Source organism: Coptis chinensis, chromosome 4 (genome assembly GCF_015680905.1).
Source record: "Coptis chinensis isolate HL-2020 chromosome 4, ASM1568090v1, whole genome shotgun sequence".
NCBI classification, from domain to species: Eukaryota; Viridiplantae; Streptophyta; class Magnoliopsida; order Ranunculales; family Ranunculaceae; genus Coptis; species Coptis chinensis.
The window spans coordinates 17844715-17871403 of record NC_141459.1 but is presented as its reverse complement, the minus strand read 5'-3'; the positions used below and the strand labels follow the sequence as shown (position 1 = coordinate 17871403).

Below are 26689 nucleotides of genomic sequence, written 5' to 3'. Positions count from 1 at the left end.
TTCTCTTGTTTGTCATTTTTTATCGAATCAACTGAGAAAGTAATGCGGTGTACGTATTGTTGTTTTGCCAGACAAATTTACAGACTGAAAAACAATGACATCCTTTTTATCAATAAGAATATGCAAGAAAATCTAAACTTTCCTTGAGTTACTCACAACCATTGAATATGGTATTCTGATGGCCTTATGCGGTGAAGAGTAGTCGTCTCGCTTTACCGGAGTTGTTATTTCTAAAGTCGCCACAACCAGTAGAATCACCACCTTTTAGAAAGAGGGCAGTTGATGCTCTTTCTGAACGTTCCATTAAAATCTATTTTAAAAGTAATTTGAAAAGGGAAAAGTAAAAACTGTGGCCCGTGTGGATGTATGTATCAAGTTTTTCCTAGCAATTGCCATAACAACACTTTTAAGTCAACACCTTCCTTGAACTATATTTCTGGGCACACAAGCAGAACAGATGTCACAAAACTTCTTAGAACAATCATTGGATATTGAATAATCGAAGTCAAACTTTTTATTTGTTATGTTTGTTGAATTTGTAGGTACTCTTGTATTTAGCTAGTTAAGTATCTAGGTTCACAATTCATAGCCATGGGCAAGGTGTATTACTTTAGTTGATAAGTTTGACCTGGAAAATGGTCGAATCTATATAAGAAAGAGCTCAGTCGATGTTGGAAGTTAGAACAGACTCTATACTCTTCGAACAGATTCTGCTTCTTCACTCTTCTTTAATGAGCTTCTTCGCAAGAATATAGGTTACTATGTCTGTCCTTAGTAGTCGATTTCAATCATCAGTCGTTGTTGTTGTTATTGTCGCTGTTTTCCTGATTTGGACATTGTGTTTTTGTTTCCTACAGGCAAGTATAATATTCTTTGATCATCTCCGCACCTATCACACATTCCAATGGCTCATCCTTCTGGTGAAAACCTTGAAAGGAAAGAGGTCGATATTAGAAGTATGTCATCTTCTCACCGCCATGCAGACCAAGCAGCGTTTATACACAAGGTTGGATTGCCTGCAAAGCAGAATTTGTTTAAGGAATTCAAGAGCCAAGTAAAAGAAACTTTCTTCTCAGACGATCCATTACGTCCTTTCAAGCACCAACCAGGGTCTAGAAAGTTCATTCTTGGACTCAGACTCTCTTTCCTATTCTCGAGTGGGGGCGAGACTATAACTTAAGTAAATTTAAGGGAGATCTTATAGCAGGCCTCACAATTGCAAGTCTCTGCATTCCTCAGGTAGATAATATAATTCAGAATAGAAAATAGTCAATTGAGATCCATTCCTCCCCATGCCCTAAACTAAAATCTACATATTCTCTACTGTATTAAATAGGACATTGGGTACGCAAAGCTTGCAAATTTGCCTCCACAATACGGTCTATGTGAGTTACTATTCTTGATCAACATCTTACAGCATCGTATTATATACCATAGTCTGACAGAAATTTTGCTTTTGTTGTCTGAGGATTACAGATTCCAGCTTTGTTCCACCGCTCATATATGCTTTCATGGGAAGTTCGAGAGATATCGCCATTGGACCAGTGGCTGTGGTGTCTCTTCTGCTCGGGACTTTGCTTCAGAATGAGATTGATTTTGAAAAATACCCACTAGAGTACCGTCGACTCGCATTTACTGCAACTTTCTTTGCGGGGATCACTGAAGCAGCACTTGGCTTCTTGAGGTAACTTTTCTATTCTGCCCTGTATTGTAGTTTCTCATGCTGTGTATTTTTTCCTTTTTTTTTTTTTTTTTTTCATTTCATTACCATTGGTTCTTGTTCTTTATATATTTTCGTCTTATCTGTTGTTTTTGCATTTATTCCTTCGTATAACCATTTTTCTAGTTGATGATGCTCTTTACAATTAAGAATTTATGACAATGAGTTGAATTTGTTTCAGATTAGGGTTCTTAATTGACTTCCTCTCCCATGCTGCGGTTGTTGGGTTTATGGGTGGGGCTGCCATAACGATTGCTCTTCAGCAACTTAAAGGTTTTCTTGGAATAAAAAAGTTTACAAAGAAGACTGACATTATTTCAGTTATGCAGTCAATATTTCATTCAGCACACCACGGGGTAAACAGTCTGCAGCTCTTACAAACTGAGTGCTTTTGTTATTTGTAATACCACATAAATGCCATGACTTTCTGGTTAAGACACAATGCTCTATTCCAAGTTACTGAATTTCAGTCCTCACCACATATGCAGTGGAACTGGCAGACCATACTCATTGGAGCATCATTCTTGTGTTTTCTTCTATTTGCAAAGTTCATAGTAAGGATCCCAACTTATCTGACCTGCATCTACTGTGACACATTGTTGTGCAATCTTTCTCAACTCTAACATACTATGAGGAGCAGGGAAAAAAGAGTAGGAGACTTTTTTGGGTGCCTGCAATTGCACCTTTGATCTCTGTTATCGTATCCACTTTCTTTGTGTATATTACCCGTGCGGATAAACAAGGTGTTGCAATTGTAAGTTTTGCTTTTCTTATTTTTATTTTTTCAAAGTGCTAAGAAATAAAACATGATGGAAACTAACGACACTGTCTATGATGAAGGTGAAACACATAGAAAAAGGTATCAACCCACCATCAGTAAAAGAGATTTACTTCAGCGGTGAATATGCCTTGAAAGGTTTCAGGATTGGTGTTGTGGCTGGTATGATTGCACTAACGGTAAACACAATTAACACCCATTTTTTAATTTTCTGAGGAAAAAAAAAAATGGTTCAAGTGTCCCCAATTCTAAACCAAAATGTTTTATATTTGTTAGGAAGCGGTAGCAATTGGAAGAACATTTGCAGCCAAGAAAGACTATACATTGGATGGCAACAAAGAAATGGTGGCACTAGGAGCAATGAATGTCATTGGTTCAATGACATCCTGTTATGTAGCTACTGGTAAGAACTAAGAATATAATAACAGCAAGCTCCTATACATCCGTATACTCTTGGACAAGAATCTAATATAAATCCCTTTACACATAGAATAGGATTCCTTTCCGTGCTGTTAATGTAAGTCAAATTGACGGGTTAGCATTCACTAGGTGGAAACATGATAGGGAAGTGCCTTAAATTTTAGAAAATACACTCCAGTAAAGATTTGTGATTTCATGCAGATATACCGCAGTCGTTTTAGGTATCTGGAAACAAAACTTAGATACTAATGCTGTTCCAAAAGACAATCTAACTATGATTATGATAATCTGATTGAAAATATTGGCACGAGAAACTTACTAGCAAACACTATGTATGACAAGGATGCATCGTGCATGAATTTTTGAAGTAAACCTAACTGCATAACAATGATGTAGATCATGTGGATTGATTTCTCTCTCAGGTTCCTTCTCTCGTTCAGCCGTAAATTACATGGCTGGCTGTCAAACTGCTGTGTCCAACATTGTGATGTCCTGCATTGTAATCTTGACACTGGAACTCATCACACCTCTTTTCAAGTACACCCCAAATGCCATTCTTGCTTCTATCATTATTACTGCGTGAATTGGCCTCATCGACTATGATGCGGTGATTCTCATATGGAAGATCGATAAATTTGATTTTTGTTGCTTGTATGGGAGCTTTCTTTGGTGTAATATTTGCTTCTGTTGAGGTTGGCCTTTTAATAGCGGTAAGAAGTTCAACATAAACACCCTTTCAAACATCAGCCGATATTTTCTTGGGGAAAAATATTTTATGTTCGGTGACTTTTTTTTCCAGGTCTCGATATCTTTTGCAAAGATCCTACTACAAGTAACAAGGCCTCGGACTGCAGTACTAGGAAGCTTCCCATGACAACTGTCTATAGGAACATCGAGCAATATCCAGATGCAACTAAGATTCCAGGCATTCTGATTGTGAGAGTTGACTCTGCCATCTACTTTTCCAACTCCAACTATGTCAAGGAGAGGTATAATTGTTCTTTATCAGTTTGTTTCTTGATTCAATTTGATTTCTTTCTTTAAAACTTGTGCATCAAGGCTGTAATTAAAACAGTGGATGGACATAAATGGTTCTTGGAAGAAGAAAAAAACAGAGACGAGATGTATATTGCCTATGACATGGTTTTTTAAATTTTGCCTTGAGAACAACCCCAAGGCTGATAAATAAAAGTTAGATGTGAGAAGTTATAGAAACATCGTAGTAAGGGGTCCAGAAATTTTAAGAAGCTGAAGTTAAAGAAAATTAAACAGATCAGGACCACTCTTGCTCGAAAACAATATTTGTCTTGTTTCAAGGTGTAGCAAGCAATAGCAAACATATATATCTTTTAAAACCATTTCCTTGCAGAATTTTGCGGTGGTTGACTGATGAGGACGAACAACTCAAAGCAAAAGATCTACCAAGAATTGATGTCTTGATCTTAGAGATGTCACGTAAGTATCAGGACTTGGTCTTGTACTCTATGACTCGTTTGTCTGGGTGTACTAAAGAAGTTTAACTAATTCGCATCAATTTGTATACATTAGCAGCTGTTACCGACATAGACACCAGTGGTATCCATGCATTGGAAGAGCTATATAGGAGCCTCAAAAAGAGAGAAGTTGAGGTAACCAATGCTAAGACCATTCATGTGAAAATAAATAGGCTATGACAATTATACATATAACATATAAGGATATACTAACTAATGTGTTTAGTTGTCGATCGGGGAATACCTTATAAAACCCATGTTGTATTGCAGATTCTCCTAGCCAACCCTGGGCAAGCAGTGATTGACAAGCTACATTCGTCCAAGTTTGCAGACCTAATCGGTGCTGACAAAATCTTCCTCAGAGTTGCAGATGCTGTGTTGACCTGCAGGCCCAAAGTAGTAGATGATGTATGAGAAGTTCAATTTCCTATGCATTCCCTCTTTCAGAAACAAATAACGAGAAGATATTGGTTGATGGAGTTGCATGACAATTTTGTTGAAAAAGGAGAGGAGAATTTGAAATAATTTTTCTGTTTCGTGTTCCCTTGCATGGTCGAAGGAGTTCCACATTTTGAAATTTAAAGAAAGTGTAGAGAAAGGGTAATGGAGATGCTGTTTATCCTGGAACATTATCCATTCAAGTTTATCAATGAAAAATCCACCAATTTAGCTTCAACTGTAAATTTGCTAAATATCTTGTTGGCTAAGAGTAATTGTTTCATTTTCAATTTTCAGTGTGCTCATCTTTATATTTATGTCGATTTATTTAAGATCTTATTAAGGCTATAATAGCCTTGCAGAATCCGGGAGTCTGTAATCTTTACCCTCTTGCTATGTTATTTTGATGGTAGATTGGCAGTGCGGCCAAGCTCTTATTTGGACGTATAACTAGTATCTAAATGGAAACAGTACAGGGGAATCGAATTCGTACTGTGGAAACTTGGATGCACTAGTCTTTCACCAGCATTACTGTATGGTTGAATTGGTAAAGACCTAGACACCTCAACTAAACCTGCTGAAATTATTTTGGCCCTACTTGGGGATGCAGAGTAAGCTTTCACCAAGCATAGTAATTCAATGTCTAATTAATCCTGGTGTGAAAGCATCACTTCAATATGAAGAACCATCAGAGTATTTCATATGAAAGCCATCCATGGAATCCTAAATGCATAACTCTGCTTCAGATTTAGTTCTTGAACGAAGTAATGTCATGCAAATCCTACCGTATGGCAAATATAGCACTTCACAAACCACTGTAATATTAAGTTTTAGTGTCTTCAATGCGCACAAGAAGTTTTTGGCCTGTAAATAATCAAGGTCCATCATAGCACTCTACAAAACTTAGGCGCTCTGAAGATTAACTTGAAGCATGCCACTGAACAAGGAAATAATAATTAAAGGTAGAAAACTTGTTGAGGAAGTTAGAAATACCTTAAGAATGAATCCCAAGCTCCTTCAAACAACTTGTTCGAGCTAAACAGCTATTCGAGCGAGCGATAATCAGATTCCCAGTTGAAAACCACCCAGAGCATACTAAAACTGTAGAAGCTGCCATTTTCCCAGTTCCAACTCCAATGAAACCAAGAACCTTAAATAAGAGAAGAAGCATGTAGCCTTGTTCAAATGGTCGTTGGTCATTTATTTGAGGAATTTTGTGAAGTTGTTGTTGTATTATTAATTTGTTGAGGAAGATTGAGAATTGAAAGTGGATTTGGGATGAGATATAAAAGTATCAAAAAATATAGGTGAGTCATGAGTGGAAGACAGGATTGAAATGAGGTGCACGCTGTGCTTGCTCATTTCTTGGGTTTTTTAAAGGTGCATACGTACTTTCAAAGTTTTGAGTGCTTTGTGTATTGGCGGGGCCGTTTTTTTGGATTATTAGCTCAGTTAGTTTTTATGTAACGTACACTTCCTTGTGCACTAGTGCTGTAGTGCAGACATGTCACGCACGGGAACTGCCATTCCCTGCACAATCCATGGCCTTAGATTTTTTTTTTTTGGATAATGATTAGATTTAATTAACTGAGGTGTTTGGTGTTTGTGAAATCTGGTTTCAATTATCAAAAAATTAAAATTAAAATTAAAATATAAATAAAATGAAATAAATTAAAAGTTTGGGTAAAAGTTAGTTAGACTTACCTCCCATTACTAGTTGTAATTAGTGTTACCCTCCTTTTCAAAAATATTAGTGATACCCTCCAATTGCAAGATCCAACGGTTACGAGATGATTTTTTTTTTTTTTTTTTTTGAAGAAATCTGACTATTGGATCACTCAAATTAGGGGGGAGGGGGGGTATCACTAATATTTTTGAAAATGGGAGGGTAACACTAATTACAACTAGTAATAGGGGGGTAAGTCTAACTAACCCTAAAAGTTTTCAAAACTTCTAAGTTTATATGATCAGGATTTTGGCACAAAACACATCCAAATGCCCAAACGTCGCATTAAAATTTGCAGATAACACATACAGACAGACACTACATGGACGCATGGAGTGGCTCTAGCACTTCTGGGATGCAATATGCACGCCAGACATTTCAAATTACTTGGAGGTATAATACTAGTCACATATTAAAACTGGACTTTATTAATATTAAACTATAGCAAAATTACCTAAAAATGCAACGTACTTTGATGTTAAACGGTAACGTCAATTTTGCACTTGATTTAACGGAAATCATACAGGTTGCATCAATTGTAAAAAAAAATGAAAGTTCGTTCATTTTTAAGAATAAATTCAAAGTACGTTGCATTAATTGTAAAAAACAACAAAATATGTTGCATTTTTAGGTAATTTTGCCATAAATTATTTCACCAAATTAAAAACAATGAATTTGGATAAAATCTTTAATCTTGAGAATAATTCCACGTTGTTTCAACAATTAAGCACATGGAATTATTAGCCATTTTGCTTGGCCATGCCGGGATTGTTTTTTTTTGCAGACAAAATATGAATATATTAATATAAATATAAAGTTACATAGATAGGTTTCCACCATAAGAAACAAAAGGAGATCTTTCTACACTCTAGGGAAATCTTAAGTATAACTGATCCGGATTTTCCAATTTTGTAACAAGAGTTGGTCTTTCGTTGCTCCACACAAAATCATCACTGAGGGAGCAATAAGTGGTTCACCCAATCCAATGAGGTCATGCTTATACTTCTGAATTATGTCTTCTAAGTAATTATTCAGCGAGGTTCTTCTCATTCTGCGAACTTGCTTCCAGAAAAGAACATTCATTTCTTATGTGTTGGAGGTTTCCTTGCCCTTGTGGATAGTGGATAGTGCTCCTGCAACATCCATTGTGGCTTGTATTTTTTCTTAGGTATCGTTTGTCATGGTTCATCACCATCCTCCGATAAATCCTCATCATCGGCAAAGTCTGCCCACTTAACCGCTCCTCGACAGAAAGTTGGTTTCGTTCAATACATTGGTTCGATTGGGCACACGATGTGGAGAATGAAGACTCTGCTCTTGATGTCGATGAGGAATATGAGTCTAGTTATCAACTATTCATGGTCTGAGCTCCAATAACCTCTTCATTTGTAGAGATGAAGTTAGACACTATGTTGGGTGAAGGCCCCTGTGCCACTGGGGAAACAACTGTCTCACTCACTGTATAAGCATTCAGGACCTGTAAACCCACAGCCCTTTTTTTTTTTGGATTGGCAAGCCTGTTTTTAAACGAGATTAGTAACTCATAGATACGGTGGGGTTCGAACCCAGACCTCTAGTATCATCACCCAAATATTTTACCAACTTTGCTAGTTGACACCTGTAACCCACAACCTCTTCATTAGGGGATTTGAAGTTATGCACTATGTTAGGTGTAGGGTCATTTGAAACTAAAGAGACTGGAATCACCGCAACTGGGTAGGTTAATGGTGTTGTTGCTGCTGTAACCATAACCACATTTAGGGAATCAACCAGAGTAGCTAGAGTCACTTTCTACACGATAGTCTCATCGTGGGAGGCCTCGGGTTCAGTCGCTGCTGTATCAGCCACAACATATGGAGCTTGAGGATCCAAAACTTGCTCCATTACTGGACTCACATGTGTTAGATTAATCTTTTCAGATCAATCTTTTCAATCGCCTGATTCACAATTGGGTTCACATCTTCTGGAGGAGAAGATTGGAATGGCATTGCACGCCATGGTTTTCAATAGAATCCATATCATGAATTTCCTCAACTTCTAGCCCTATGAATCTATTTTGAACTTGAGTTTCTTTTGGTTGTTCAATAGGTTTAGGTAACCAGATTGCTTCACCTTGTCTGCTGGTTTCACCTTGCTTTTGTTTTCTCCCTATTTTCTTTCGAGTTTTCTTCGCCAAATTTTCCTGGAGTGGAATCAGTTACCACCTCTTTATCCTTGTTCATTGTACGTTTTAACTTCTTGCATTCTGTAACCAGGTGACCAACTATTTTGCAATGTGTGCACATTTTGGGCAGCTTTCTAACTTCCCCAGTTTGCCAGAATTGCACCCTCTTAGTCTTGACATAAATTTGATCCGGTATTGCTTCCGAGAGATCAACATCTACCAGTATACGGGCATAATACCCATAATCCCTATTAAGAGTTCTCTCATCTATCTGCATCGGGTAGCCTACTCCTCTAGCAATGGACATAAGCGCAGCTCCCCGGTACTTCGATTGAGTCGACTAAAGGAGAGATATACTAGCATCATGCACGCGTCGTGTAACACTCGAAACCGATCTCTTACCATAGGTCGGTCTTTCACACTTAGCGTCACTACTTAACTTCATAATTTCTAATTAATTGATGCATTCTAATATGGATTCATAATTAATGACAAATAAAGAAATAGTTAAGTTATTACAAAACAACTTAAATGCAAATAATCCATTTAGAACTAAAAGAAATAGCTAAAAAGAACCGCCAGAGTAAATCGAGTGTGTTGCACTTTAAATTTTTCTTAACAAGCACATTATGCCTTTTCTCGTCTTATATGGGCGTGTTAGTCCCCTCAGGAACACTCTCTAACATGCAACGTTAGATGGTTAGCCAATTATATAATAGTCAATATGAATTAAATTTATTAACAGCTGACAAGATTTACTTAATGACTTACCTTTCAGTTACATCACAATGGTTGGCTTACCGTTTTTCTTATAAAATCCCCCGTGTGCTTAATTAATTAATGAATATTTAAGAAAACACTTAAACGATCAACGTTAATAACTATTGTTAGATATTACGTACTACGAGATTAAGATCATGCTTAACACGTAGAATCATATGTTAAAACCAAATTAAACAGTAACAACATATATAGAATAACCGATTCCCTTGTTACAAGGGATTGGGGCTTTCCTATGGAAGCAGCTGAGTCAGGTGGCTGCCTACTTACCCATTTAGGGATCAAGCTAATCGTAGTTCTCCTATTGATAAGGTGTTTCTATAGGAATAGATTAAGCTATTTTCGATGAGGAAGGCGGTATGAGTTCCTCACTCATGTTCTAATTATGTAACATCCAATAATCAACCGATTCCCAACCTTGAATCGGTATTCTACATGGTATGTCACTTCACTTTTACTCATTCGAGATTTTACCCGAATTCTCAAGCAAACTAACAAAAGTCTCAATACCAATAAAAGAAGATTAGTTCATTACTATTCTCACTAACATATATAGTTACGCGAGAAAAAATCAAACGATAATTAATTAAATATATAAGAGAATAGCAGTATGCTTGGCATGTGGCTAGTAACTGCTGGAGACGACCTGAAGTGGAGGAAATGGCCTGTAACGGCACGGAGCGGCTTGTAGAGTGCCTTGGTACGACCTGTAGCGGCCTGGCTTTTAGCCTATTGCAACTTCGCACGTGATCTGTAATAGTCTGTCAATGGCCTGTAGCTGCCCCAAAAGCAATTGTATGAAATATAGCGAAAACTATTGTTTTCAGTATTAGGTGGTTTCTTTCACTCAATGATTTCTCAGCTTGGCTGGTTTCGTGTTTTCTACAATTTTTATTCACCGCTACTTAATTGAAACAATTGATCATATGCTTTACGCACTCCAAATTGCCATAGAATTGAGATATGTACTAAAACTAATTAAATGAACCTCGAGCATCCCCTGATTCTAAACTTCACTACCATCTTAATATATATTCAAAGAAATCACTAGAATGGTTAAATGAAGTTAGCTCTTATAGTAGACCCTATAGTGGAAAATAAGAGTATGGAATCCCTATGTTGAGGCATTGAATTCGTTCCCATGCAAGAACTTGATTCCAGCTCCCTTATTTCCCTCCCATCTTTTTTCCCCGTAAGCAATAGGTGTCCTTCCCCCTTAGTTGGGAAATGTTTCAATAAATAACCTGCTGCTACCACCCCCATAGCCCAAGCATGAGGTGTTGAAATCATAACATTTTTCCCTCTTTTCTTTTTAGTCCTTATCCTATATATATAAGCACCATGCGGGGGAAAGAGTCGAGAAAAAATTCGCTCCTAATCGCCTAGGAGCGAAAAGCCTCCTAAGCGCATCTCCATCGCACATCCACAATATCATTATTATTGATTAACTATAATTAATTACAATCTAATCAAATATTCTCTCTCCAAAACATTCCACTTTTTTCTCCACAAAAGTTTCCTATATTTGTGTTTCCATAAAAAACAAATCTACAACAATAATATATGAAAATTGAATTCACGATTCTCCTCCAAATATACGATTAGTCAATTTTTATCCTCCGCTCCCTCCTCTTTAGTTTTGGGCGGTAAAACCCCTAAAAAAAAATGAAAAGAAAAATCCTTATATAATAGAATGAATAAACCAACATTTATGATAAGAAATCCCAAAACAAAATAGTAAATTCTTGTTTCATTGGAGAGAGTAGTTAAAAAATTATTTGCATCACTAATGTCAGGTAAGAAAAGTTTCTCAACCCCCTCCATTATTTATTTCTAGTTTTGTTTTGTTTATTTTTAATCCATGTAACTGCACTTGATTAATGTTTCAACCCCCACCTACGTGGCAAACGTCCATTAGTAGGAGCCTCCACTTTATTTGTTTAATCAACAGGGCTAAAACCCCATTTGCAATACCATGGATTAATGTATTGACCCATTAACTCATGTGTCTAAGGCTGAACCTTAGCCACATGGTTTGCCATTAATGTACGTTAATTTATGTCCAAATTCGTTTCTTATCAAAGAGATAATTATCAGTTGAGAGTTATATTCAATCACAATTACTTAAGATACAAGATTACTTGAGCTACAAGAAGTCTTTACTCTACCTATATAAATACCAAACTATTTTTCATATAGAACTACGTTCTTGAGACTTGATCCCATCGATAATTTGGGTATGTAGGCAACCGCAAGGTACAGTCTCATCATTCTCCCTATCACCATCACTTTTCTAACTAATTTTATACGTTTTTTGTCTCTTTCGTCATCATTTAGTGTTTTGATCATATTTGGTCAAAACATAATTGGCGCCGTTTGTGGGGATCTTATTCAACACCCTCGATCACGTTCTATAAAAGTTATGACGAATACTAGAAGAGCTCAAGGTCCCGATGCAATTGCTGACGATCATCGCGAACATGATGTTGTCGTCTCATATTATTTGTTAGTAAGACTCTTATATCAGCTGAATGGAGGGATTCTTGCAGTGAAAAAATTGCATTGGCCTTGTTCCATACTGTTAGACGTCTTCAACTTCTTTCAAGGAAGGAATAGTCGAAGTTTCTACTAATCGAATATCCACTGTGTAAGTTTTTTCGCAATATTTACGGATCGAGTCACAGAATGGACAAGTTACCTAAGCAGTTACAATATTGTCTCTGCCACTCATACAGTTAAAAAGAGACAAACTTTGGTTTCGCTAGTGACTGATTTTCTTATTGATGGTATTCTTAAGTTGAACGCATTACTTGATGAGGAACACGTCGATCCCTAATTGTCATTACCTCCCGGGGGTGATGACTTGAAATACTTATCGGATATATCAGCTGATTGCTAGATTTACACCAATAGTTCGCATAATACAATTGGCTCCAGTATTGGTTTTGTCATCTTGAAGCTAAATAAAGACATAATTGAGAAGGTCTTTACGTTTGGGCTTTGACGCTTCAAATAATATGGCCGAAGCACGATTAATCGTCATTTGCGGTATAATGACATCTCTTCGGTTAGGCGACTAAGTTACGATTAATTATTCTAAGTTAGTCGCTAGCCACTTTGAATGATAATATGGCGGCTCGCGATGATAGACCGTCGTTTATCTTGACTTAATTCAACGAATTACATGAAATTTTGCATCTATCAGTATTGTATCGTATCAGCGTTATGATGTAAGGCATCCTGATTCTATTGCATACTTATCCATGGAAAATCAAATCGTCACTGTCACGACAACACTGGATTAACCACTTATGCTGTCAGATGATTCCAACGAGCTTGGCATTGATAATGTCTCAGTATCTACCGACGACGATCATGCAGCTGACGATGCTCCGGAATTCTTGATGACCAAAAACTCTATCACAGCGGCACAAGTCTCAATCCTATAATTTGTTGTTTGAGTAGAACAAACGATTTACTAGGCCTCGAAGAAATTCATTCAGGACTATGTGAACAACACTCCCGGGGGCGAAGTCTCGCTCACATAGCAATGACCCAAAGGTATTGGTGGCTATGCATGCCAAAGGATGTTAAGCATTTGTCCGAGAAGTGTGTGCCTTGTCAAAAATATGATATATGATATGGGTCAAACTTCCCGAGACGAAGCGTCATCCAATTTATACACCTTGGTCATTTGCAAAATGGGGCCTTGACATTGTTGGTTTATTTTTCGATGACCCCGGCGATAGTGTGTTTCTTGCTCTCGTCGCAACAAATTATTTTACTAAGGGAGGGACAAAATAGACAAATTGAACGAAAAATCAGACAAAACTTTGTTAGTCTGTTTCCAATTCAATAGTTTCTTTTCCGTATTATCTTTGCATTTTTCAAGATTTGGTGATCACTACAGTATTTCTTTCACTTCAGTTCTAATGGTATAATTTTGTTTCTATCGCAATATTATTATCGCTACGACAAAATCTGACGAAGTTACCACGTTTAGATTCGTCAGTTTAAGTTTGAACGCTTTTACCCGCTTAGTTTATTATTATCGCTACAGCAAAATTTGACGAAGTTATCACGTTTAGCTTCGTCAGTCTAAGTTTGAATACTTTTACGCTTGCTTAGTTCGTTATTATCGCTACAACAAAATCTGACGAAGTTACCCGTTTAACCGTGGGCCTAAGTTTGAACGCTTTTTCGCCGCTTAGCGAATGCGTTACTATCGCTACAACAAAATCTTACGAAGTTCCCACTTTTAACTTCGTCAGTCTAAGTTTGAACGTTTTTACGCTCGCTTAGTACGTTACTATCGCTACGACAAAATCTTACGAAGTTCCCATGTTTAACTTCGTCAGTCTAAGTTTGAACGTTTTTACGCTCGCTTAGTACGTTACTATCGCTATGACAAAATTTGACGAAGTTCTCACGTTTAGCTTCGTCAGTCTAAGTTTGAACGCTTTTATGCTCGCTTAGTACGTTACTATCGCTACAACAAAATCTGACGGTTACCACGTTTAGCTTCGTCAGACTAAGTTTGAACGTTTTTACGCTCGCTTAGTTCGTTACTATCGCTACAAAAAAATCTGACGAAGTTACCACGTTTAGCTTCGTTAGTCTAAGTTTGAACGCTTTTACGCTCACTTAGTTCGTTACTATCGCTATGACAAAATTTGACGAAGTTACCACGTTTAGCTTCGTCAGACTAAGTTTGAACGCTTTTACGTTTGCTTAGTACGTTACTATCGCTACGATAAAATCTGACGAAGTTACTATGTTTAGCTTTGTCAGTTTAAGTTTGAACGCTTTTACGCTCGCTTAGTACGTTACTATCGCTACAACAAAATCTGACGAAGTTACAACGTTTAGCTTCGTCAGACTAAGTTTGAATGCTTTTACGCTCACTTAGTACGTTACTATCGCTACAACAATTTCTGCCCAAGTTACAATGTTTAGCTTCGTCAGTTTAAGTTTTCCGTTTTTAAGCTCGATTAGTCTAATTTTGCCAAGTTAAGTTAGTATTGGGGGCGTTTTTCTCTACATGGGGGCGTCTCGTTCTATTCCATTCCAACTACGTAAATCAACAACACTGTCAGTAGGTATGTTCTCTGACACAACAACAATATTCAATAGCAAATTCATACTTTATTTTTATTTTTCATCAAAAGAATTTTTAGCTCTATGGCATTACATTCACACAATTACCTAATCAGTTGTCTCTGTCAATTATCTTACGGTCGCTCGATTAAATCTTCGTTTTCTTCTTCGAAATCTGTATTCGCTTCGCTTAGCGCTTTCGGTTAACTATCTTCCGCATTCATTATTTTTTCTAAGACATTGCGCTGCTCTTTCTCAACGAAACTTATGTCAGCTTCTTTAATACCGTCGTTTCTACGTGCGGCAAAAATTTGCATTACGTCAACTTTCTTAGCGAAAACTTTCTCCAGCTTCATTATTTTTTCTAAGGCATTAAGCCGAACTTTCTGAGCGAAACTTTCCGAGTCCAAATTTCTGACAGCTTTATTATTTTTTCTAAGGCATTCAGCCGATCTTTCTGAGTGAACTTTCCGAGTAAAACTTTTCATCAGCTTCATTATTTTTTCTAAGGCATTGGGCCGAACACCCTGAGCAAAACCTTTCTTCAGTTTTTTTATTTTTTTCTAAGGCATTGCGATCTTTCCGCTTAACATTTTTCGTCAGTATCTTTTGCTCGTAATACCTCCGTTTTAACCTGCGACAAAAATACAAATATTTTCATCAGTCTTTCAGACTTAACCAAAATTATAATATAACTGATAACAAATACTAACATACCTGTTTCATGCTATCGAAAATCATTGACACCGTTTAAAATATTTTTCGAGCTCATCCAACGACATTTTTTTTAGCCATTGCTTTTCGAATAGTAGCCCCGACATTCTCTATCATTCTTTCCTTTACAATCCGGTTCTTTTATTTTTCTCGCTCGCGCACAAGGACCTTTTTTTTCTACACGTTTCTTTTTTCAAATTTTTTTCCCGTCATCTCGACCATTTGTTCTCTAATTCGACGCACGTTCGTTTTCAATGTGCTTGACTTTGCCGGTGATCTATAGTTCTCCTCGTCTAGCCCCAACATTAAATATCTCAATCCCACCTATAAGTTTCATTAGCTCAGTATCGTGTACAAAACAATAAGAGAAGAAAATCTAACATCATGATTTTCAATGTGCGTTACACTTGGACATATATAGCTTTTTTGATACTTACTTTTAGATTGCCTTGAGGATTGGCTTCAATACTGCCTCGCTGACTAGCTTTTTTGATATTGTTTTCGTTGTTGTTTGAGATCCGTAGCTGGTCCATTGGTTTTTGAGGCCTAGCTCGTCCAGTATCTTGTAGCACTTGCTTGCTCTTCTTCATTGAATCCTCTTGCCCATATGATGCCATGCAAACATTGGTCCAACTTCATTAGACTTCCAAAGCATGTTCCTTGAGCTTGAGCTTTTTGATCAACTTCACTATAAGAAACAGGAGCATGACCATTTGTGCAAGTCGTATTTTCCTTTGAAGTTATGTTGTCATTCATAATCTTGGATCCGCAAGAGCATGGCTTGCCACTGGAAGGGCAAATAAACTCACCTCCTGGAGGGATTTCCGAAGATACACTAGTGTACAAGGCATCATCAGTTTTGGCAAAAACTCGAAAGGCATCAATAATCGGCCTGTAACCTGTGCACCTACATAAATTTCCAACAATGCATTCTTCAATCTGCTCTTCACTAGGTTGCGTTTGATTGGCTCTCAGTAATGCATACGTAGACATGACAAAACCGGGAGTGCAGAATCCACATTATGAACCGTGAGGGTGGGCCAGTGACTCCTACACACCAATTCAAAATTCCAAAGATGCATAAGAAGTGATCTGACCAAAAACGTCATCAAGTCACAAAGACATTGATCAATAAATAGGAGATGATATATAAGATGAGTAAAAATGTTGAAGCCATTTCCAAACTTGTTCACAAGTGGATATAACATACTGAAGCTTGGAACCTTTGACGTAATACCCATGATGAGCTTTTAGAAGAAAAAAAGTAATATTAATGGACGTTAGTGTGTGGATTTGTTGGTGGTTCTTCATTAGCTCTTGATATATATATGCATCTAGAGGATTAGAGAATTATTGGAGCTCGACGAAAATGAAAGTATTGGAGAATGGGTCGAAGCTTTTCTTTTACATGATTTGGTGGTGATATTTCAACACTTGTCACCATCAGGCGCACTTGATATATAAGCAGAGTTTGATGGTGAGAGAACGTACCTGCTAGTCCACGCGAAGACGAAACACAGCGTTCTAGAGGCGACAAGCTTTCTGCGACTTCAGGGAGTCTTGACCACATCTGTTTGATAAGTGCCAACACTTATATAGGGTTTTCGAGATGGTTTTCCATTGCTGGCGGGATTCTTTTCTAATCCAATTTCGTCTCTAATCTTAATTCTTATCTACTCCACATTCTTATCTCATCCGAATATTTTGAGTCTAATTAGTATTTAACTTCCTTTTATTAATATTATTACTAAACTACCCCTACGTTTAATTTCAACAGTCTAATCCTAGTATCGCTATTCCGCTGGCACGCGTCGTCGAAATCAAGTTTCATATTGTTAAGTAATGCATTTGGTATAGTTTTCGGCAATCAATTTCTTTTTGAAATTTTTTTGTGCATCTTTTATTTTTTCTGTGCATTTTTCAGCCATTTTTTAACTACATTGCGTCTTGTATACGTTAGTTTGACATTATTTCGTTTTCGATAATTCACGAATTTTTTTCGATTGTCCATTTTCTTATTGTTTACGTTCACACGACACTTTGTTATACATTCCGCTTACTCTTTTCTTATTCCATTTTTTCCTTGATTTTGTCTTCTCTTCTTTGCCATATGAACTTTGTTCGTATGCCAAAAAGGGGGTGGTGTTTCGAACCCCACCTACGTGGCAAACGTCCATTGGTAGGAGTCTCCACTTTATTCGTTTAATCAACAGGGATAATGCCCAATTTGATAACACTGATTCCTATTTCTAATTAGTATTTAACTTCCTTAACCCATTAACTCATGTGTCTAAGGCTGAATCTTAGCCACATGGCTTGCCACTAATGTACGTTAATTTATGTCCAGATTCATTTCTTATCAAAGAGATAATTATCAGTTAAGAGTTATATTCAATCACAATTACTTAAGATACAAGATTACTTGAGCTACAAGAAGTCTTTAATCTACCTATATAAATACCAAACTATTTTTCATACAGAACTACGTTCTTGAGACTTGATCCCATCGATAATTTGGGTATATAGGCAATCGCAAGGTACAGTCACATCATTCTCCCGATCACCATCACTTTTCTAACTACTTTTATACGTTTTTCGTCTCTTTCGTCACCACTTAGTGTTTTGATCATATTTGGTCAAAACAATTAACCATGTCTGTACTTGTTTCATTAGATCCAAGTGATCACATTTTCATATTGGACTCGAGTTCAAGTGAGGATGATGAGTCGAAGGTAGACGATCACCCCAAAACAATAGACGACGATGACATGGAGCTGTTATGGGGTGAGGAACCGAAAGTTGGTATGTTATTCTTATCAACAAATGAAGCTTATGATTTTTACAATGCATATGCTAGACGCAAGGGGTTTAGCATTAGGATAAACAATACTTCTGCTTCACGTAAAGATAAGAAAATTTTACAAAGGGAAATATGTTGCTTGAAGGAAGGTACTCGTAGAAAGCATTCCCGTGAGAGTTCACCGAAAAAACCTTGACCCTTAACCCGAGTTGGTTGTAAAGCATGTTTTGTAATTAAATTACAAGACGATGCAAAATATAAATTGATGAAATTTGAGGAATTGCATAACCATGATCTTGCAAAACACTCTGAAGTTCATAAGTTGAGGTCGCAACGGAAAGTAAATGGATGCTTTCGTGGTGGTGTTATTAGTAGTATGTATGAAGCTGGAATAGGAGCATAAAAAATACATTCATATATGCGTAAAGAATCGGAGGATACCAAAACATTAATTTCACCAAAATAGATTGCAATAACTATACACAAAGACATCGTAGGAAAATTTACAAGAAAGGAGATGCACAAAATCTGGTTAACTACTTCCGAGCCATGAAAACTAAGAACCCATCTTTTTTCTATTTGACAAAAACTAATGAGAAAGACCAGCTATCATGTTGTTTTTGGTCTGACGCGAGGTCACGGTTGGACTTCAGTTTCTTTGATGATGTTATGTGTTTCGACACCACCTACATAACAAATGGGTATGACTTACCATATGCTTCTTTTGTTGGAATTAACCATCATGGGCAATCTGTGTTATTTGGTTGTGGATTACTCTTAGATGAAACTACCGAGTCGTTTATATGGTTATTCGAGGCATTTATGGAAGCAATGAACAGTAAGCATCCCAAAACTATTTTCACTGATCAAGCTCAAGCTATAGCAAATGCAATTGAATATGTATTTCCAAATTCGAACCATCGCCTTTGCTTGTGGTACATTTATTTAAATGCCGGTAAACATCTTTCTCATGTTTTTAACGAGCTTCCTTCTTTTGTGACAAGCTTCAAGGATTGTATATACAATAATGAGACAGTGGAAGAATTTGAACTTTGTTGGGATCTATTGCTTAAGGAATACAATTTGGAGGAAAATAAGTGGCTACTAAATTTATTTGAGTTGAAAATAAAGTGGGCACTTGTATATGGGCGGGAATACTTTTGTGCAAGTATCACAACTCCCCAAAGAAGTGAGAGTACGAATAGCTACTTCAAGAAGTATTTCAAAAAAACTACGCCTTTATATGAATTTGCTATTAAATATGGGGAAGCAGTATTAGATAGGCGCGAGCAGGAGATTTCTGAAGATTTTGCTTCAAGACAAACAAAACCAGTACTGAAATCAAGGTGGAAGGTTGAAAAGGAAGCAAGTGAAAAGTTTACAAGAGCAATCTTCAAGCGTTTCCAGGAACAAGTTCTCGAGTGTTTGAATATTTTTGAACAACCCATAGAGGAGGATGGAACACTATCAAAATATAAGATTTCATCTTATAGCTGCCATTTTCGTGTTCGCAGTGTTACATTTAACTCCTTGGATAATTCAATTCATTGTAGTTGCAAAATGTTTGAATTTACTGGTATTTTGTGCTCACATGATCTTAAAGTGTTGCAGAATAAACAAGTGCCTACTCTCCCGTCGAAATATTATTTACATAGGTAGACTAAAGATGCGACATCTAGCGTTGCTCTGGGTGACTTTGAAAATTCAGTGCAAGCAGATTGTCAATTATCCTCTTCGACTATGGGGCAGAGTGAACTAATTCATATAGCCCTTGCTTTTGCTGTCAAAGCTGCTAGTACCCCAGAGTCTTGTGTGTTAGGAAAGAAAGAACTTATGCAAGGCCTAAGAAAAGTAGACATATGCTTGCAAAATGATCATGGTCAGGTTGTAGATGACATGAACGGAAACAGTGATGTGTGCCAAGTTCCACAGGCTATGAAAGTAAACGATCCACCATGAAGAAAAGAGAAGGTTAAGGGATATGGTAGAGCCAAGGGTCCCTTAGAAAAGAAAAGGAAGAGTTCCAAAACCAAGCAAAAACATAAGGAACCTGGTAAGAAAGCAATATAAATATAATGCCACGTTTTAATGCATATTGTGATATATGTAGTTTTAGTCTTTAATGTAATAATTATTGGTCTTATTTAGATGAGAATGAACAAAGTAAACATGATCAAGATGTTGTGGGGGATGAATTACGGTACACTCAGGTAACTTATCATAAGACCTTTGAAACTTAGTTTGTGTAATACGAAAAGTTCAGCTTATAATTTATTTCATTTCTTCCTCTCACGTATTTTCACAAGTCTCATTATGGGCTTCCACCAAATTCTAATAACCAAGGTGTTTATCATCCCATGGTTGGCTCCTTAAGCATGCCCATGACTCCATATCCTCAAACTATGCAGCAATTAATCATACCTACAACTCATCAAGCAATGGTTTGGCCAACAATGGAAGTGGAGAATTCACAACCTAGTCAGGTATATAGGGATGAACTATGTTCTCCTTCACTTTGATCACTTGGTTCACTACAATAAACAAATCAGTGGTACTCTTAAATTTGAAAATAGGAATGAACTAGGTTAATATGTCTCGTAAATACTCAAACATGAAGTTAAATTGTTGTTATGATGTAATGTACTTGTAGGGATTGCTCAACCTTTTAAACGAACAATATGATGTGCCTCAACCGTCATGGAGACCCATCCGGTGAAGCCTTTGGAACTGTTACTGTAAGTACGCTACCTAACTCCCTACTTAGTCCATTCTTTCTCATTTAACTAATGGATTCTAAGCTTTTTACAAATTTTTAATTTTGTGTTGCAGATTTTTCAAGGGGTTCCTTTCATTCAATTAAAGCTTAAAATTTGTCATTTTTTTTTTGTGTTGGCTGTTATCATCATTATTATGGGGTTGTAATAAAGTTGCAATTTGCGTATGCAATATACGTTTCTTTAAGAATAATGGTAAATTTTAAGAGTTTTTATCATAATTAATGGCATTCGTTTCATTTAATTATATAAGTATTTTTCCTTTCATTTTTTTTTGGTTTTACCGCCCAAAGTTAAAGAGGGAATAATGGGAGGGGAGAGAAAAATATGCAAATAGTATATTTGGAGGAGAATCGCAAATTCAATTTTCATATATTATTGTTGTAGATTTTTTTTTATGGAAACACAAATATAGGAAACTTTTGTGGAGAAAAAAGTGGAATGTTTTGGAGAGAGAATATTTGATTAGATTTTAATTAACTCTAGTTAATCAATAATAATGATATTGTGGATGTGCGATGGAGATGGAGATGGAGATGGAGATGGCTTAGAAGGCTTTTCGCTCCTAGGCGATTAGGAGCGAATTTTTTCTCGAAAGAGTCCAACAGCTATTAATATAAATGGGCCCATTAATATACTTAGACAGGTCCAATAATATAACAAGCATAATATAACAAAGTAAGCCCAATTAAAAAAAAAAAGAAGCCCAATACATTAAGATAAAGCCCAATATAATGTAACAACCCCAATATAAAACAACCATCAGTGTCAAATCCCATATTAAACTAATCATCAAGGACCCAATAATAAACGTTAAATCCCTGCCAATGATCAAGAAATTGGTCGGTTCAAAATTACAATTACACAAGCTCAAAATCCATATCTTTGTTTCAACGAAATTAGTCCAAAGTTATCTTACACAACAATATATACCAATACTCGTCACCAAGATCAATCGACAGTTAATTTTTCTTCAGAAGCACTGACCCAACACGAAAATGACCAGATTACCCTTTGCTAAAAATTTGGATCATTACAGCACATATTAGCAATACAGACGTGAAATCACGTAGTTTAATTAACATGTACTGATTTGTTTTTCATTCTGGTTTTGAAAGGAATATTCAGTACATGGAAGGTCTACTTTTATGCATCAAAGTATAGTATTACTTGTTACAAACCTAAATTTAAATCAAATGATATTTTGGTGTTTACAACCAAGAGACATTGCTGAAATGAGAACCGATGCTTTACACTGCTTCATTTTACATAAATGACCAATTACATTTTCCTCTACTCAAGGGAACACTAAACCTTAAGGCTCATACCCATCTATAATAATAGAAACAAAGAAGTATGATGAATTAATATCCTTCCTTACATGGATTTTTTTTTTTCTTCTGAAGTTTTCTTCACTTCAAATATATATGGTATATGTTTCGACCAAATATGATCAGAATACTAAGTGGTGATGAAAGAGATGAATTATGTAGAAAAGTAGCGTGAAAAGTGATGGTGATCAAGAGAATTACCTTTTGGTTGCCTACGTACCCAAATTATCGATGGGATCAAGTCTCAAGAACGTAGTTCTTATGAAAAATAGTTTGTTATTTATTTGTGTAGAGTAGAGATTTCTTGTAGCTCAAGTAATTGTAATTGAACATGACTCTTAATTGATGATTATCTCTTTAATAAGAAACGAATCTGGACATAAATTAATGTACGTAAGTGGCAAGTCATGTGACTAGGGTTCATCCCTAGACACATGAGTTAATGGCCCTATACATCAATCCATGGTATTGCAAATTGGGCCTTAGCCTTGTCGATTAAACGAATAAAGTAGAGACCTTTACCAATGAATGTTTGCCACATAGGTGGGGGTCGAAACACCGCCCCCTCTTTGGCATGGGAACGAAGTTCATATGGCAAAGAAGAGAAAAGAAAAGTCGAAGAGAAAATTGAATAAAGATATAAAAGGTGTAATGAATGCAAGGTGTTGGGTTAACGCAAACGAAAATAGAAACGTGTAAATGTAATTCCTATAAATGGCGCATGATAGAGTGTGAACTAACCAAAATATTTGGGGAACCCAATATGAAATAAACTTAATTTTGTTTAGCTAATAATGGTGCATAATGGAGCAAAAAAATTAAAAATAAAAATAAAGAATAATTGCAATGAATAGAAAATAATTGTGGTACCAATGGTGTGGATAAATTAACATGGTATGATGGAAAGAAAGAAATATGGTCATCGATCAATCTCAGCACATTTGCTAAAGGTAATAGAATTGTAGTGGGACCGAATTGTCTAAAAAGTAAAAAGAGTTATAATGTGAAATGGACTTTGATTAATTTATTTGGGAGAGTTGGAATTGAGTACAATCCAAATTAGGTAAGACTTTGGATTTTAGTATAAAACATGGATTGGGAAAAGTAATGCTAGCAAAACTAGAGCGAATTGCGAAGATGTTTATGTACGATATAATTAATCTATTGAACGTAACTAGTGCTTTCTGAATGAACAGTAGCAAAGAAGAAAAAACTTAAGTAAGGAAAAGTGTACGATTGAAAGCGAGAGGTTTACATAGAATTTGAGAGGTGAAAAAGATAACAGGGCGATGCGATCGTCAAAGTTCGAACCGGTTAGCATTAGCGTTACAAGGGATTGAAGGGAAACGAGTGCGAAGATGAAGAACAAGGTTAGTACTATTTTTTATGTTGGTATAAACAAGGTCTTAGATCCGGTAGTAAAGCAATCAAAATTTTCTAAGGCCATGCTAACATCAAAGGGTCGTTCATCAAGTTTATCTGGTGAAAATAAATCTTGCAATGACATTGGCTCGAAAAATTGGCTAGGGATACCAATTAAAGTATTAAACTAAAAAATTGAAAAAAGCACACAAACTGAAAAATCACGTTGATGACACAGATGAATAAAGGAAACAACTAAAGCAGAATTCTTGAATACTTGTTTGAATTTATTTGGTTTTGTCATTCGGATACAACTAAAGCAGAATTCTTGAATATATCAAACTTGAAAAAGGTACATTAGATTCTTGGCGGTTAATTAATTGATTTGAGTATGAGTCTATCATCTAAAGCTTAAAGAGGTGAGAATACACCCAAGAGAGTGCAATGATCATCACTGTTCGGTAAAGTGATTAAGTATGTATTATAGTATTATTATGGTGAACATTAAGCTTTCAACTAAGGTACATGCCAGGAAAGAGTTTGTTATGTGTTTGTTTATGACAATAGTTTTATTTGTACAGGACACACAAGCGCAAGAGATTTGAAATTTGAAACAGTGCAACAATATGTTAACGTAGCAAGACCGGATCATCGGGGAAAATATACGCTCCCAATCCGCGGATTTGAAAGTTAGTGTCTCTAAAAAAATTGTGGTATTGTAGTAAACGTCCAACGATATAGTGAAAGAAAGTTTGAAAAAGAAGTCAGTAATAAAAGAATTCGTCGGAAAACGTGAAAACGATGGAGTCGCAACCTAAAAAGGAAGTAGGATAGAATAACCGAGATGAAGTGGGGGCAGATATGGGGACTGCTAGCCGGAGAGCAATGGATAAATAAAACGTACCGTACGCAATGGATGAACTCGAAAAATATTTTAAGTGTTACCAAAACACGGAAACTTTCGAAGAATATGACAAAGGGGTGTTAATGATTTTCGACAGCATGAAATAGGTATGTTAGTATTTGGGGTTAGTTAGACTTACCCCCTCATTACTAGTTGCAATTAGTGTTACCCCCGGTTTTAAAAAATATTAGTGATACCCCCCCAATTGCAAGATCCAACGGTTACGAGATGATTTTTTTTTCAGATGAAGAAATCTGACCGTTGGATCACTCAAATGGGTATCACTAATATTTTTGAAAATTGGGGTAACACTAATTGCAACCAGTAATGGGGGGGGGGGGGGGTAAGTCTAACTAACCATAGTATTTGTTATCAGTTATTTTAAAATTTTGGTTAAGTCTGAAAGACTGACGAAAAGATTTGTATTTTTATTGCAGGTTGAAACGGCGGAATTACGAGCAAAAGATATTGATGAAAAGTTTCGGGCGGAAAGATCTCAATGCCTTAGAAAAAATAAAGAAGCTGAAGAAAGGTTTTGTTCAGGGTGATCGCGCCGCAATGCCATAAAAGAAATAAAGATGCCGGAGAAAATTTTCGCTCAGAAAAACCGACGAAAAGTGTCTCCCAGAAATATCGGCCCAATGCATTAGAAAAAATAATGAAGCTGATGGAAAGTTTCACTCAAAAAGATCGCCTTAATGCCTTAGAAAAAATAATAAAGCCATTAGAAAGTTTAACTCGAAAAGTTTTGCTAAGAAAGATTGGCTTAATGCCTTAAAAAAATAATGAAGCTGTCAAAAAATTTCGCTCGAAAAATTTCTCTTAGAAAGATCGGCATAATACAGTAGAAAAAATAAAGAAGCTGGAGAAAGTTTTCGCTAAGAAAGTTGACGTAATGCGAATTTTCGCCGCATGGAGAAATGACGGTATTACGAGCAAAATATATTCATAACAAGTCGACGGATAAAAGTTTCGCGCAGAAAAGTGTCAATTAATGCCGTAGAAGAATTAAAGAAACTAACAAAAGTTTCGTTCAGAAAGACCGACTCAATGTTTAGAAAATAATGAATTCAGAAGATAGTTAACCGAAAGTGCTAAGCGAAGCGAATGCTGATTTCGAAGAAGAAAATGAAGATTTAATCAAACGACCGTAAGACAATTGACAGAGACTTTAATAGAAACGGGAGATCAACTAGAACGTGAAAAGATAAATTACAAAGATATGTACGAGTTGTCTATGCGAAAAACTGGTACGGAACATTGGATTTTCCCAAACCAATGATTATGTGATTGTGTGAATGTAATACCATAGAGCTAAAAATTCTGTTGATGAAAAATAAAAAAAAAGTATGGGTTTTGGTATTGAATATTGTTATTGTGTGAGAGAACATACCTGTGGAAAACTTAGTGTTGTTGATTTATGTAGTTGAAATGGAATAGAACGAGACGCCCCCATGTAGAGAAAAACGCCCCCAATGCTAACTTAAGTTGGCAAAATTAGACTAAGCGAGCATAAAAAGTGTTCAAACTTAGACTGACAAAGCTAAACGTGGTAACTTCGACAGATTTTGTCGTAGCGATAGTAACGTACTAAGCGAGCGTAAAAACGTTCAAACTTAGACTGACTAAACTAAATGTGGTAACTTAGTCAGATTTGTCGTAACGATAGTAACGTACTAAGCGAGAGCGTAAAAACGTTCAAACTTAGACTGACGAAGCTAAATGTGGTAGCATTCAAACTTAGACTGACGAAGCTAAACGTGGTAACTCCGTCAGATTTTGTCGTAGCAAAAGTAATGAACTAAGTGAGCGTAAAAATGTTCAAACTTAGACTGATTAAGCTAAACGTGGTAACTTAGTCAGATATGTCGTAACGATATATAGTAACGTACTAAGCAAATGTAAAAGCGTTCAAACTTAAACTGACGAAGCTAAACGTGGTAACTTTGTCAGATTTTGTCATAGTGATAGTAATGAACTAAGCGATTGTAAAATGGTTCAAATCTCGACTGACGAAGCTAAACGTGGTAACTTCGTTAGATTTTGTCGTAGCGAAAGTAACAAACTAAGCGAGCATAAAAGCGTTCAAACTTAGACTGACTAAGCTAAACGTGGTAACTCAGTCAGATTTGTCATAACGATAGTATTGTACTAACCAAGCGTAAAAGCGTTCAAACTTAGACTAACG

The 26689-nt window shown here is 36.3% G+C and overlaps 1 long non-coding RNA gene and 1 pseudogene across 2 annotated transcripts; one reads left to right on the top strand and one right to left on the bottom strand.

Moving 5' to 3' along the window:
- The first annotated feature begins 424 nt into the window (after positions 1-424).
- Positions 425-5087, top strand: LOC147502290 (sulfate transporter 1.3-like; annotated as a pseudogene). The gene is made up of 14 exons (XR_015221653.1): positions 425-755; positions 858-1239; positions 1337-1385; positions 1477-1684; positions 1902-2076; positions 2209-2274; positions 2361-2474; positions 2561-2677; positions 2775-2901; positions 3341-3628; positions 3718-3907; positions 4288-4373; positions 4470-4546; positions 4682-5087. The product of XR_015221653.1 is annotated as a sulfate transporter 1.3-like (transcript).
- Positions 3841-6146, bottom strand: LOC147502289 (uncharacterized). The gene is made up of 3 exons (XR_015221654.1): positions 5843-6146; positions 4656-4794; positions 3841-3978 (listed from the first exon to the last, which is right to left on the bottom strand). It is a non-coding gene; the product is annotated as an uncharacterized LOC147502289 (long non-coding RNA).
- Between the last annotated feature and the right edge of the window lie 20543 nt (positions 6147-26689).